The sequence below is a fragment of the Hoplias malabaricus genome, chromosome 2, assembly GCF_029633855.1.
Source record: "Hoplias malabaricus isolate fHopMal1 chromosome 2, fHopMal1.hap1, whole genome shotgun sequence".
Lineage (NCBI taxonomy): Eukaryota > Metazoa > Chordata > Actinopteri > Characiformes > Erythrinidae > Hoplias > Hoplias malabaricus.
This window is the reverse complement of record NC_089801.1, coordinates 885,825-900,637: the sequence shown is the minus strand read 5'-3', so window position 1 is coordinate 900,637 and position 14,813 is coordinate 885,825. Positions and strand designations below refer to the sequence as shown.

The following is a 14,813-nucleotide window of genomic DNA, read 5'->3' as shown; positions in this document are numbered from 1 at the left end:
TCTCTTCAGTGAGCAGCTGAGGTCAGGGCGCAGTCGAAGAGATCCAAAATGGAATAGACTTGGAATAAAATATTACACACACACACACACAAACAGAGACCGTCAACTTGTAGAATGTCACATATTGGAGAACAACTAACATTAACACCATAATATAATATTTTCATCCTTCGTTTAGTAAACACAGATCTACGAATATGTAATTATTACCAACCTCAGTGTCCAACCAACACCCCACCTCTCACTTGTCACTCAAAAGCCCCACATCTTAACTTGTTATTGATTCCTTAGATTTGTGATGTAAGAAACCTTGGCTGTGTGAATCAAGGTGGACTTCGGAACACTCAAATCCGAAAAGCTTATAACACTTGATTTTAACTCACAGTACGTTTCTCTGCACAAAAGCTTTATAGATTTCTAGCACATAATCTAATGTAAACATTGAGATTAGCATCACATGCTAACTGGGGACACTTATCAGAAACAGATGGAAAAGCAATTTACAGTAGCCATTTTCATGTGGAGTGGGGCTTTATCTGTCCTAGCGTGGTTTCACCACTGGTCATTATATTAGTAACTGTTTGAAAAGACTTTAAAGAGTGCAGTATAAGTTAAAATGGCTTATAGTACACACAAAATGGTGTCTGTAGCTGTTCATATTTAACGCACTTTTACATGTACAGACTGTTATTTAAGGGTGAATATCAGGTCGACGTCGGCATTTTAAGAATAGAAATAATGTAGACCACACAAAAAAAGGTTATTGTAAACCCTAGATCCAAGCGCTGTGGCTGTAAAGAGAACTGCAGTTAACACAGAGCATTCCATACGCGGTCTCTTTCACGTTCTCATTAACCTGCTCCTCTCCGGATTAACGCGCCCTACACTACATTAATATGGCGGCTTTCAAGCCTCGGTGAATGAATGAAAAACAGAGAGAGAGAGAGAGAGAGAGAGAGGGGAAAGGGGGCTGTAGATGGAGGGATAGAGAAGAAAAGAGGAGGGATTAGCAGACCGGATAGTCCTGTGACATCAGGCCCGAAAAATGTGTGTGCAGCGAGGAATGTCCTCACAATGACAGCCCAACTGACCAGTGTAAACTTCGGGATTAAGACTTCCTAATGGGATTTGACCTAATTGTTACCATCACAGACCACTAAGACACTTACATCGAGTTAGAAAACAGTCGGCTGTAATCAGTCACTTGTCACACGTCAAATATTAGAAGTTTTAACGTATGGATATTAATCAAAAGAGCATTTCTTCCTGATAGACTCCAATAGGAACCAACACAAACTATTAATGTCTTGTATTTACACATTATTTGGACAAAATAACAGAACAAACACTCCCGTTTGATAATGCAGGTTAATCTTGGTGTTAGGTCCTCACAAGTATAGTAAACCCAGATTAAATGTGTGTTTACGTATTGTATTTACTGTCCCCTGGATGTAGGATTTAGGGAGGGGTTTGTGTGTAAGGAATTACAGCAGTTAGCAGAGTGTGAGGATGTTATGATATTCCAAATATAATAAACAAAATGCCGCAGCATTTCAACGTTTCATGTGGAGATAATGTGTTTCAATAATAATAATAATAATAATAATTTGTAAACATTTTATTTTGGGGTAAAAGGGTTAAACTGAGGTGGATACAACAAAATAATAGAGGTCGAGAGAGGCTGGGGGTTTGTGGGGACCAGGTGTGTTGGTGGAATGACAAACATGAGGCTGCTGGGTTAACGTTAATGTGGAGGCATGTTACAGCCGTTAATGCAGAAGTCATAGCAGTAACGAGGGCAGATATAAGAATCTAAACTCGTGTGTGTGTGTGAGAGAGAGAGAGAGAGAGAGAAAGAGAGAAAGAGAGAGAGAGAGAGAGAGGCGTTTCCATTCTCACACCGGCGAGACGATTAACGGACACGCGCAGTAACTTTGCCGGACCGTGGTGCCGAACACACGCCGTTACAGCGTTCACGACGTCCTCTCGCGACCCTTTCTACACGCATTTCTCCATAAGCTGCATCCTTATCGACGTTTTACACCTTTTTCGGCGCTTCTGAGGTAGAAAGGACTTTGTTTGGTCGGGTCTGGTGGTGAATAAGCGACGAGTTTGAAGAAGAATACGGACCGAGTTTAACCTCAGCATCGCTCCACAGCTTTTAGCCTCCACAGTAAGTCACGGAGATTATTTCAGCTCGTTTTTCTCAGTTTTTCGGAATAGTCTTTGTTCTGAAGTGCTCTGGTATGTTTTCTCTCGGTATTCAAACATTAGCAGCTGAAGCTATGTGCACCGTTTCTGAATTTGAATCTTTACGGTGGGTTTAGCGACACAACTTGTAAATTTGAGCAGTAAAACTAAACTTAACGCGATAATATTCGTGATTTCTGACTCTGGTACAAACACTGAACATTTGATGATTGTTAGATACCCGCGGCGGTCGATATTTCTTCTTTAAAAGCTCCTAAACTTGCAAAAATAGGAACCTGAAAAATGAATGTCACTTTGTGTGACACCAGGCAATGGGAATGTTTAATTAACCATTTACAAAGTCTTTATTACAGTTCAACAAACCGATTTAGTTTACTTTTACTTCCTTTTTTAGGTTGAAATAATCTAAAATAAAATGAAAATGTAGGCCACAATAGAACCACAGGAAAACACTGTAAAACGACCTGACAGTTCATAATGTGAATGTTTGCAGTTTCAGGGCAGATTTGGTACAGCACTGGATTCATTACTTTTCTGCTTCTATCGTGATGCCGTTGATAACAATATACAAACTTAAAAAACCGTGGTTCACCTAGAGAAGGTAAGTGTAATAAGAAGAGGTTTGGCTATTGTAAGGTGTGTTTAAAGATACGAAGATCAGCTCTTGGTCCATAATGGAGTGTACAATCTTAAAATCCAATTGTACCATGGGTGCTGTATTTTTGTGGCATACAGATACAACATATTTTCGAAGCCTTTTTCAGGACACATCATTTTGACAATTATAGAGAATGTCTGAGAGATGCTACCTGTGCCAGCCAGCCAGAAAATATGAGGAACAGTGCTAACAGAAAAGGACAAATCGATAAGTGACAAAAGGAGTTGCTCGAGTGAAGTTGAAACAGAAAACAGCATGGAGACTCATCCAGATTCTTCCACAGTGACTAAACGCAGGAAATGAAAGAGAAGCATCGTTACTCATCTTAACATCTATCCCACTTCTTTGTTTTCCAGAGTATTTTCAGCCCCAGCCGACTCTGTTAGCTGTTTACTTGATTGCCACAAATCTGGCCAGAATTGATTCAGAAAACATGTTGAATGCAAGTGAAAGGGTTTGTATTCCCATCTCTTGGGACTAAAGTGTGAAAGGGTGTGTTTCAGTGGCCTGAGTAGTTGCCTATGCTGCATTGATCCTGTTGGAAAATGGGCAGCACAGCACAAACCGCTTCCCTTCCTTCTACATCCTGTCTCTCTCTCTCTCTCTCTCTGTGTGTGTTTGGAGAGGGTTTTTGTGGCTGGGATTGTTTTCAGGCAGCGAGTCAAGCGGTTGTTGTAAACCCTGTTTTACCGAAAACTTAAACCAGTAAGTCTCTCCCACTCTCCCGCCCCTTTCCTTTGCTCTCCCTTCCTCTATCCGTTTCTTTTTTTCTCTCTCGCTTTCTCCACACTGGGCATTCACTCTCCCCACACTGACTCAGCAAACGACTGTCAGAGCCCAGAAACAGCAGACAACTTTCTTTCAAAAGCAGAGTCCTTTTTTCTGCTGGTCTTTTCTCATTGTAAGTTCTTTGACAGACACTTTAACCTCCTCTGCCTTGACTGCCCTGTCTCCAGCGCTCCATTTTTCCAACCAGCTTCTCCTCTATCAACGCTGAAGGTGTACAGATAATTCCGCTTGTCGTTCATGTGGTGAATCCCTCACAATGTGTCAAAATTCTAGTGCTGGGGAATCTATTTTATATGTTGTGGTATAACAGTGGTTACAGTATTGATAGAACGTTAGGTGTCATTTGCTTGGGTACTTCACGCTGTTGTGAAATGTGGTTGATTACGGTCAACTCCAGGCTCAGCACTGCAGAAACTGCACATTGTAACTTTTGTAGGCGGGTAGAAAACCATCACCCCACCATTGGTTTTAGCACAGTGTTATAAAACTGAATTACATTGAGTGACGTCCCATGATGCTGCAGTATGCACTCTATGGACAAACCTTCTTTTTTTTTTTAAATAAGACAGGGATTAATGAGGAAATCTTTAGACTCGATGTTGGGGCGTTGCTGTGAGGAACAGGAACATTAGTGAGGTCATGCTCCAAGAACCTACTCCACTGCAGTTCATGTGTTCCCAAAGGGATTATGTGAAGTTCAACCACTCCAGAGAACACAGTTTCACTGTTCCACAGCTCAATCCTGAGGGGCTGTCCCACCCTTGTCCCTGGGCACAGCTTACGCTCATGTGCAGATGCTCGAGTCCTGTTTCATTTAATGCTTTTCTGTGGCATTTATATAAGCACCAATACAAGGAGTGTGTACATATTTGGATCTACAATGTATATATGTCTATGAAAGCATATGTTTATTTTTACAAATAATGACACAAGTTCGTTCAACGCTCAGTGCGAAGACAACAGATATTTTTGTTGTGGATGGTTGGACTAGGGCTCCATCGTGAAGTGGAAGCGCTTGATTTTGCAGACGTATAATTCCATAACAGGCCGTATTTTAGAGCTGTTATGTAAGAATCCTTTTGGGCTGCAGTTTTGTACTGGATTTGTGTGTGTGTGTGTGTGCTCTATCTCCATACTGCCTCTATTAAAATCCTGCTGCCAATTCGCAGGCCTCTCTTAAGAAGTGACATTGGGAAAATCCGGATCAGTGTCCACCACAAGGTCACACACATCCCACTGTCCTCTGCTCTGGGAACTGAGAGCTCCAGCTCCTTTCCCTCCAGACCAGCGGGCCGGAAGAACAATAGACCTCGTGAACTTTTCCGTGCAGCAGTTCTGATAGAAGTTTACTTGCTGTAAAATCTATTAACACATGCTAGTTTTACTCCAACCTCTGCACAAGATATTGTTTTTTTTCATAGATTTCTCAATATGCGAAAACACGCAAGGCCCTGTGCTACTCCTGTTCCCTGCCCTAAAGTTGTTTACTGAGTTCTGAGTGTTTCTCACGTTTTCTAGATCATCGTGTGGGTGTCTGTTGGATCATGGGAATGTGATCATGATTCTAAACCATCATGATCACAATATAAACCTCATTGGTAAAGATAATGCATTTTAATTACATAATTTATTATATAATTAGGGGCGGCACGGTGGCAGCAGGTAGTGTCGCAGTCACACAGCTCCAGGAACCTGGAGGTTGTGGGTTTGATTCACACTCCGGGTGACTGTCTGTGGGGAGTGTGGTGTGTTCTCGCTGTGTCCGCATGGGTTTCCTCCGTGTGCTCCGGTTTCCTCCCACGGTCCAAAAACACACGTTGGTAGGTGGATTGGCGACTCAAAAGTGTCCGTAGGTGTGAGTGTGTGTGTGTGTGTGTTGCCCTGTGAAGGACTGGCGCCCCCTCCAGGGTGTATTCCCGCCTTGCGCCCAGTGATTCCAGGTAGGCTCTGGACCCACCGCGACCCTGAACTGGATAAGGGTTACAGATAATGAATGAATGAATGAATGATATAATTAGAGCCTGTACCTCCAGTCATTTCAGTTTGTTGAAGAACAACTGTGCTTTCTCCTCCAAGCGTGTTGAGCTGGCAGCTCACAGAGAACATTAAAGAAATAAGTCTGATAAAAAGGAGGAGGAGGAGGCCACTGAGGAGCCCTTCAGAGTTATTTTTAATATGTTGCAATTACAGTAGGCTATACAATGCACATTATTTACTCCTCGAGCACTGTACGCAGGAGTTATCGTGACTGAGCACAAATAATGAAGGAGGCGTGTCCCTCTGAATCTCTCTCTGCGTCTAGGACTGATCACTTCTCCTGTTTTAAAATGTGTAGCTTGCTCATTGTCACTGGTATCGACTTTCGGCTCAGTCTTGGTGGGATTAGCCTCAAAGAAAATGGATTCAGATATCTTTACCTTTACATAATTATTTAAAGTCATCCATACTCCCCCCCTCCACCCCAAGAGTGTCATTTGTACAGAAGGTAATCTACCGCTGGAAAATAACGTGTGAATCATGTGGGAGACGTGTGGAACCTGATTTTGATTTACTCAGTGATTCATATGTCTAAACTATTGTGTGGTAGTATGAGTCGGCATAAAGCGTGCATTTTTACTTAGTGGAATCTGCTTTTAAGTCTAGCTTTGCTGAATAGACCTCCTTTGTGGCTGCAGAGATGAAGAAGGTAAACACAGTTTAGATCCATCTTTTCAGTTCAGTGAAGCAGAAACCCGCCCATGCTTCTCTGTGCCGGCGTCTTGACCTTCCTTCTGCCTTGTTTTTCATCTCTTTTTAAAGCCATTGAGGTTTTTGCAGAGTCTTATGTGGTCTGGTTTGGTTTAACTCTTTTTTTGCTGGTTTGTCATCTACGCTTCCTCTAATTGAACTCACCTGATTGAAGTCAAGTAAGGGCTTACTGATCAGTTGATGCTTTGAAATGAGTGGGTCGTACAGTTTTGAAAAATAAAAAAAAAACAGCTGTCTGATGTTTTTTTCCTTCAAGAGCTTGGACACTTGGAGAGCTCTGGACTGGGCAAATGATGGCTAAAGTCTAGTCACAATTACTAGGTTGGGAAAACACTACAGGTACTGACAGACTGATCCAAAAATACATATTAAGAGTTAAAGAAACACTAGGTGGATTTGGTATTTGTTGCCCTTGGGCTCCCACCACAGTTCATTTATTCATTATCTGTAACCCTTATCCAGTTCAGGGTCGCGGTGGGTCCAGAGCCTACCTGGAATCATTGGGCGCAAGTGGGGAATACACCCTGGAGGGGGCGCCAGTCCTTCACAGGGCAACATAGACACACACACACATTCACACCTACGGACACTATTGAGTCGCCAATCCACCTACCAACGTGTGTTTTTGGACCGTGGGAGGAAATCGGAGCACCCGGAGGAAACCCACGCAGACACAGAGAGAACACACCAACTCCTCACAGACAGTCACCCGGAGGAAACCCACGCAGACACAGAGAGAACACACCGACTCCTCACAGACAGTCACCCGGAGGAAACCCACGCAGACACAGAGAGAAAACACCACACTCCTCACAGACAGTCACCCGGAGGAAACCCACGCAGACACGGGGAGAACACACCAACTCTTCACAGTCACCCGGAGCGGGAATCGAACCCACAACCTCCAGGTCCCTGGAGCTGTGTGACTGCGCCACCGTGCCGCCCCCCTCTTTGAAATTTGCATCTGAATATGATGCTTGTGAAGGGATTGTTCTTTTAAAAGTTTAATTTTAGGAAACCTCCACATGTTGTACGAGTGTGTGGTGTCTAATAAAAATTTTTAGATGTGAAGCGCATATTGGAACTGACATGAAACTCACGCACACACATTCAGTCTCTCACTTACATTTAAATACATGGTCCACTAGGGGCAGTATTCAGTGCTTTGCTTCGCTGGGGTTATCCTTGCTATCCTTGTTCCTAGAGCCATATGAAGAACTGTATATTCAAGAGAGAACTCTAACCCAGCTTTGAAGGACACAAAAAAGCCATTGAATACTTTGTGGCCACAACACTGCAACACCGCCAACTGGGATGAGGCCACTGTAACAGACCGGGTGTCTTTGCTTTGTCCTGACACTGATTTGCTTGGTACGAGACGTTGGCTATGAAGTGGTTCTGAGGTGGAACTGGGTCATCTGCATCTCACAGACTGACACAGCTAGGAGCAGGGCCTTGTGGGTAATGTAGTTGGAGTGGGAGAGCTTGAGTGCGGGCTGATGGATTCACACAGGTTAGTTTACGACTCCCAGGGAGGGAGACGTTATGTTCCTTTAAACCTACAAGTGCCACAAGCGAGCACATTACGTTCTGTTCGTTATCACTGAAAACTCTAACTGTGGCATATTAAAAATCCACTTGTAAAGGCTTTCATTTCTGCCTCGTTTTTCAGCGTTCCATGACTGCTCCCCCTTGGTTCCGGCCCTTTAAGGTGATAGGAGGAACAGAGGAAGGGTTATGTCATCCTGAGACAATGCAGTAGACCTACACCTTTCCTTTGATGTAGGACAGAGAGCCTCAGCATTTGCGTCATGGCTTGGCTCGGGACTCGAGTCATTCATAAGATATGTGGCGATTGCTCTGTCCCTTTAAGAGACCGATGCCATTCCTTTAAGGCAGGCAGCAGAGTCTGATCAGGGCGTACGATCCCCAAGTCACCAAAACATTACATCATCCTGGCTTGTGAAGAAGTGTTGTCATAGCAACCACTAGCAGTTGCACTAAGGTTCATAATGGCTGAGGTGAGAAATGCTGTTATGGTCCGTGTGGGAGTTGAACCGCAAACCTGTTGGCATCGGTGACGGTGAGGAGTTATTACAAAATATATATATAATAATAATAATAAATAAATAACTGCCAAAGAAATATCAAGGCAGTGGCAGAGCTGACCCATGTTATTACTACTGTAGGAAGATGGTGGGACCATTATGTGCCCACCTGAAAACACTCATATTGAAGTCAATGCCTTGCCCTTGCTGTCCTCCAGGTCAACTTCAGAATCCAATTCAGAATCTAATGAATTAAAATATATTATTAACAAGTACCACTTATAATGACTGAATTCAGCTACTTTTACAGTGCACCTCATTTGGCTTCACTGCTAGATGTTGTCTAGAGGGGTTAGAAAACTCCCCAGCTCTGGGTTATAGTGTTGTATAGAGTTGTTTGTGATCTACAACTAATCATCCTACATCAGTACCAGACTTTCTCATGGCTTGATGCAGTCAAATCCTCACAGAAATGGTCTCACACCTAGTGTAAAGCCCTCTTAAAAGGGTTAAAGCCGTCACTGCAACAAAAGGGAACACTTTTCTATTAAAATCCCTGATTTGAAAATAAATATCAGACTAGCATGTGTTTAAACACTTTAAAGCAACACCCAGATGTATTTCTATTTGAAAATTATAGTTTAAAAATCATTGTGTAGCTTCACTGACCTGTAATAGGGAAAACAGAGTTTCTGTCGTTGCTATTCCGTTCTCAGCACCGCAGAAACTGCACCATGTATCTTTTGGTGGAGGGTAGGAAACAATAGCCCCCTCCCTCAGCCATTCGTCTTGATTTGAAGATGGTGATTATAAAAGTGAATTACATTCTGCAACTGTGGGGGGGCAGGTAGTGTCGCAGTCACATAGCTCCAGGGACCTGAAGGTTGTGGGTTCGATTCCCGCTCCGGGTGACTGTCTGTGATGGGTTTTGGTGTGTTCTCCCTGTGTCCGCATGGGTTTCCTCCGGGTGCTCCGGTTTCCTCCCACAGTCCAAAAACACACGTTGCAGGTGGATTGGCGACTCAAAAAGTATCCATAGGTGTGTGTGTGTGTGTGTCTGTGTTGCCCTGTGAAGGACTGGCGCCCCCTCCAGGGTGTATTCTCGCCTTTCGCCCAATGATTCCAGGTAGGCTCTGGACCCACCGCGACCCTGAACTGGATAAGGGTTACAGATAATGAATGAATGAATTTCAGAGAGGTACATTACATTACAAATCACAATGTTTCAGTTTCAGAACAGACTTTGTTATATTTATAATCAGACACTCTCACTTTACAGCTAATGCCAGTAAAACTGGCGTATCCATTCCTATGACAAATGTAATAAGGTTGGCTTTGTATAGTAGACATGGCATGCTCACGGCTGTCTCCTTCTCTGTTTTTGTCCCTCTCTCCGTTTCCTCTTCACACTTCAGAAACTCTGTAGATATGTACCTTAGATATGTTAACAATGCAGAAAATGTGGATGCGAAGCAGTGAAGCCCTGCTTATCAGTCTCCATGAATGAGATGTGCTGCAAGTCGAATGCACTTAGATGTGCTATAACAGGGCTGAAGGCGGTGCCATGGTGGACCTCACACCACTGATGGCTTAAGTACCTTATTTGATTGGCATGTGGTGGTGTATGTAAATGTGGGGCCTTGCATAATTATGTCTATTGTTTTAAAAGTACAGAGGGGAGCTGTACTGTATTTTACATTAAATTCAGTTTGTTGGCTCTTCTCTGTGTGTGTGTGTGTGTAAATACAAATAATTGGGAATTTTTTAAGGCATTAGTGAATGTGCTTTGACCAGGGAAACCTGTACTCCTCAAAGCATTCTGTATAAAGAGACAGTAATCAGACATCTGACTGTGATTGAGTGTTTGTGTCTGTTTCTAAGTGTGTGTGTGTTCAGACTGCAGCTGTAACCCTTCACAGCAAATTCACCAGTGTTAAATCAACACTGTTAGTGTAATAATTTAACACTCTCAGTGTGAAGTTAACACTAATAGTGTTGATTTGACACTGGAGAATTTGCTGTGTGGTTGAACAGTGAGGTTAAATCCTCTGGTTCTTTCTTATATTCTGTCACTCGCTCACCCCATTCTTTTCTCTATATCTCTCTTTCGCTGAGAGCTGGAAAGACAGAAAACACACTCTCTCTCTCTCTCTCTCTCTCTCATTTTTAGCTGCTCTGATAATGCCCACACCCCATTCACAGTAGGCCACTGTTCATTTCTGTGTGTGTGTGTGTGTGTGTGTTTGTGTGGGTGTCAAGACGTTGCTTGAGATTGGGAGCTGACCGAGACAGACACTACTGCACTAAACTGAAGTGAAAACCAGTGAGGGTCAGAGGAAGAAATGAGAGAGCTGAGGAGGAGGTAGAAACAGGAAGCAAAGGAGGTGGAGGAGAGGAATGAGAGAATGGGAAGTGAAGGCTCTGGCAAACAGAGGAATAGGGGAATCTTTTTTTTTCCTCTCTTCTGTTTTTCTGTTGTAAAGAAATATTTCAGCGTTTCACAACCTCATCTGACACCTCTCTCAGTGCCGGACATCTCCGAGCGACAGCATAGAGGCAGGACACAGGCGTCGGAGGGTTGCTGACAGCGCGCAAACATAACAAAGAAAACTAAATCCTGAAAAACAACCCACAAATCTTAGAACACTATGAAGGGCACAGATGAGTAAGACACGAGAACACGGATCACGTCAGCCAGGTACCAAATAATGACAACAACACAAGGCCAAGGGCAAGAGGAAGATCAGCAGGGAGCAATCACTAACTGTGGCAAACCGTCACTCCCTGCTGCAGCACCACATGGACGAGGCCAGTCTCATGAGTCAGTGGAAGCATTGTTAGGGCATGACTTGTAACCGAATCCTTTTGGAGACACGCTTCATATAAGCAACACCTCAAGACATTTCAACCGTAACTGTACGTTAAGGGTCGCCATCCAGAATAATCCCGACTTTAGAGACTGGAACTAAAAGCAGGCTGAATTTTATACAAGCGTTCGATTCAAACGTGACTCAGTGCGGCTGGTCATTTTAACACATTACCTGTACCTGGCTATTGGGCTGTCCAAGCTGGTCAAGTGGTACATATCTGATTTAGATTTTTAAAACCACTATTATAACAGTGCTTTAATTATCATTTATTTTGATACGTTAAAGTCCAGGTCTGGGGGCGGGCACAGTGGCGCAGCAGGTAGTGTCACTGTCACTGTCACACAGCTCCAGGGTACTGGAGTTGTGGGTTTGCGTCCCGCTCTGGGTGACTGAGGAGTTTGGTGTGTTCTCCCTGTGTCCTCATGGGTTTCCTCCAGGTGCTCCAGATTCCTACCATGGTCCAAAAACACACATTGGTTGGTGGATTAGCGACTTGGAAGATTATCCATAGGTGTGAGTGTGTGTACCTAGCCACTGGAATGCATTGCATTGCAGTGCTGGTCCCAAAGCCTGGATAAAGGAGGGTTGTGTCATGAAGGGCATCCGGCGTAAAAACTCTGCCAGATCAATGGTGCAGATCGTGATTGATCCGCTGTGGCGACTCCTGACGGGAGGGAGCAGCTGAAATAAGAAGAAGATAGTCCAGGTCTTTGGTTGTGAGTTCACACTGGTGGCCCGTGGCATGTGATGTTTGATTGCTCTTGTTTGTCATCTACATAAATCTGACAAATGCTAAAATTAGTTCATGATGCAGATTTTAGTAATAACTGCAGCTCTTTCCTGGGTTTCCTCCGGGTGACTGTCTGTGAGGAGTGTGGTGTGTTCTCCCTGTGTCTGCGTGGGTTTCCTCCGGGTGACTGTCTGTGAGGAGTGTGGTGTGTTCTCCCTGTGTCTGCGTGGGTTTCCTCCGGGTGACTGTCTGTGAGGAGTGTGGTGTGTTCTCCCTGTGTCTGCGTGGGTTTCCTCCGGGTGCTCCGGTTTCCTCCCACAGTCCAAAAACACGTTGGTAGGTGGATTGGCGACTCAAAAGTGTCCGTAGGTGTGTGAATGTGTGTGTTTGTATTGCCCTGTGAAGGACTGGTGCCCCCTCCAGGGTGTGTTCCTGCCTTGCGCCCAATAATTCCAGGTAGGCTCTGGACCCACCGCGACCCTGAACTGGATAAGGGTTACAGATTATGAATGAATGAACAATGATAGTTATGGCTGGACAATAATTCAATACCAAAATATATCGCAATATATAATGTTTCAATAACAATGATATGAGTTTTAAACGCATTTGTAACATTTAAATATACATTATTTACAGCATCTTTCATTGACTGATGTTCATATCAGGACACTGCCATCAGTTCTGCACTTAATTTTAAATTTAGTAAAAATGTTAATACTGACAAAGCCAGTAGGTTTATGTTTGATGGTGAGGTCATGTTTCTTGCTTGTTCTTGGATGTTTTTCAGTGGATCTTATCTGAATTATATCGTATCGACCAAAATTAAGAAAATTTCGCCATATATTCCAGCCCTAAATATGATTATATAACACCTTTCTAATTATTTTTTATTCTAAATAATATTATTCCTGATAAGGAAGTCAGTTTTGTACATGGAACTGAAATATAGAATAACACTAATAAGTAAATAAACATATTGTACAGGTCTCATTCTATGTTTATTTGCCTGTAAATGTATAAGTTGACCTAGTTTATAATTATAATCTGCAACCCTGTGTTGGCTGTTTATTTGTTTATTTGTCTATCAGCAAAGTTTTTAAAGAATAGTGATTACTCTCTATTGTCAAATTAATCAGATTATTCCCAGAGGTGTTTATCCACTGGGCGCTACAGCACTGTACAGTGACAGATTTACTCACTAACGCCCAGAGTCTGAGAGGGCTATAAAGCCCTAGCTTGCTTGTCTTATGCAAGGGGAAATGGACCATGGTATTGGAGCAGGGTTTAGACAGTTCTGGGTTTGGATTTATAACAGTACCACACTAACAAACCATCTGGGGGAGGAATATAATCAGTTACTAATATTACTATTAATAATAGTTCAAAATCAGAACTTCTGTATTGTGTTATTCTGTATGTGGGTCATGCCTCGCATCCCTCTCTGTCTTTAAGGTATGCAGTTCTGGATCTTGTTAGCACTTTTAATTAAACGCTCACCATACTGTGATCTGTCTGATTCCTCTTTCACTTTGAATTTCCATTAGATCAAAGCTTTTAACACAACATCAACACAACCCACTGTCCAATCAGCGACATAATCATACACTTTTATTACTGAATATGTTATATAATGATTATAGGCTTTGTTCTCTCTCTCTCTCTCTCTCTCTCTCTCTCTACCACAGAAGAAGCGTTAGTCTCTCTCTCCCAGAGGCAGTGTGATATTTTTATCTAGCACACTTCCTGAATGCTAATGAACTGAAAGAGTTCCTCCTTAAATATGAAATCTCACTTTTATAACTTGGCTAAAAGCTGTTGGTCCTTTCCATCCTCAGTAAATATGTATATTTACAAACAAACAACACACTTTCATTAAAATTCACATTCATATAAATGTAAAGTATTTTTCATATTCATATTAATATAAAGTAAATCTTATATCAAACCGACACAGAGTTAAAGTTACACTGTATATCCAAATGTTTCTAGATGCTTCTAATGAATTCAGCTAATTTTAAGCTCTTATTGTGAAGAAGAATGGGAGCTGAGGGTCCCCAAGCACTGGATACAGAGGTATAAAGCCTGGTCTCTGCCTCTGTGATGTTTTTTCACCTCCCTACACCACCCCCCCCCCACACACACACACACACACTCCCACAACCCTCTGTGGGGGTTAGATCTTGTTAGCACCTCTAATTAAACGTGTCATATTTTGCAGCTTGGCTGATACCTTCTGGCAATTACTGTTCTTAGTAAAATATGTATATTTAGATTTATTTCTTTATGATGTCATATTCAAAAACATCCTGTTAATTCCCATCCCAATCTTAGTAGAGAGGCTTTAGGTCTGGAGAAAGAGTTTCTCTTCTCTTTAGTACTTCCTGTGCGGGGGAAAAAAATCACTCTTTCAGGGGGAAGGGGAGGGGAGAGAAAAATTACGGGATGAGTCATCAAATAAGCTGTGTGAATGAAGTGGAAGTGTGTGTGTGTGAGAGAGAAAGAGAGAGACAGCTGTGAAATGTTGACCACCCCAGAACTTCATTCAGTAAAACACCATTCGTGACTATGATCAAAACACATTGGAGACATTTCCTATTTCTGAGTGCTAAAGCTGTTCAGTTCTATGTGAAATCATCCAGTGTGTTACGTGCAGTACAGTCCATTACGTTTGACTGGTTTGACTACAGAACAATGGATTTGAGAATGTGATGGAAAAGTGCAAAATGTCAGCAGTAATTTGAGGGTCTGTGCGTAGT

At 42.8% G+C, this 14,813-nt stretch overlaps 1 protein-coding gene across 1 annotated transcript in view; it reads left to right on the top strand.

The window, feature by feature from the left end:
• The window catches only part of LOC136686236 (astrocytic phosphoprotein PEA-15), a 61,047-nt gene that overhangs the window by 19,393 nt on the left and 26,841 nt on the right, over positions 1–14,813 (top strand). The window lies entirely within an intron of this gene.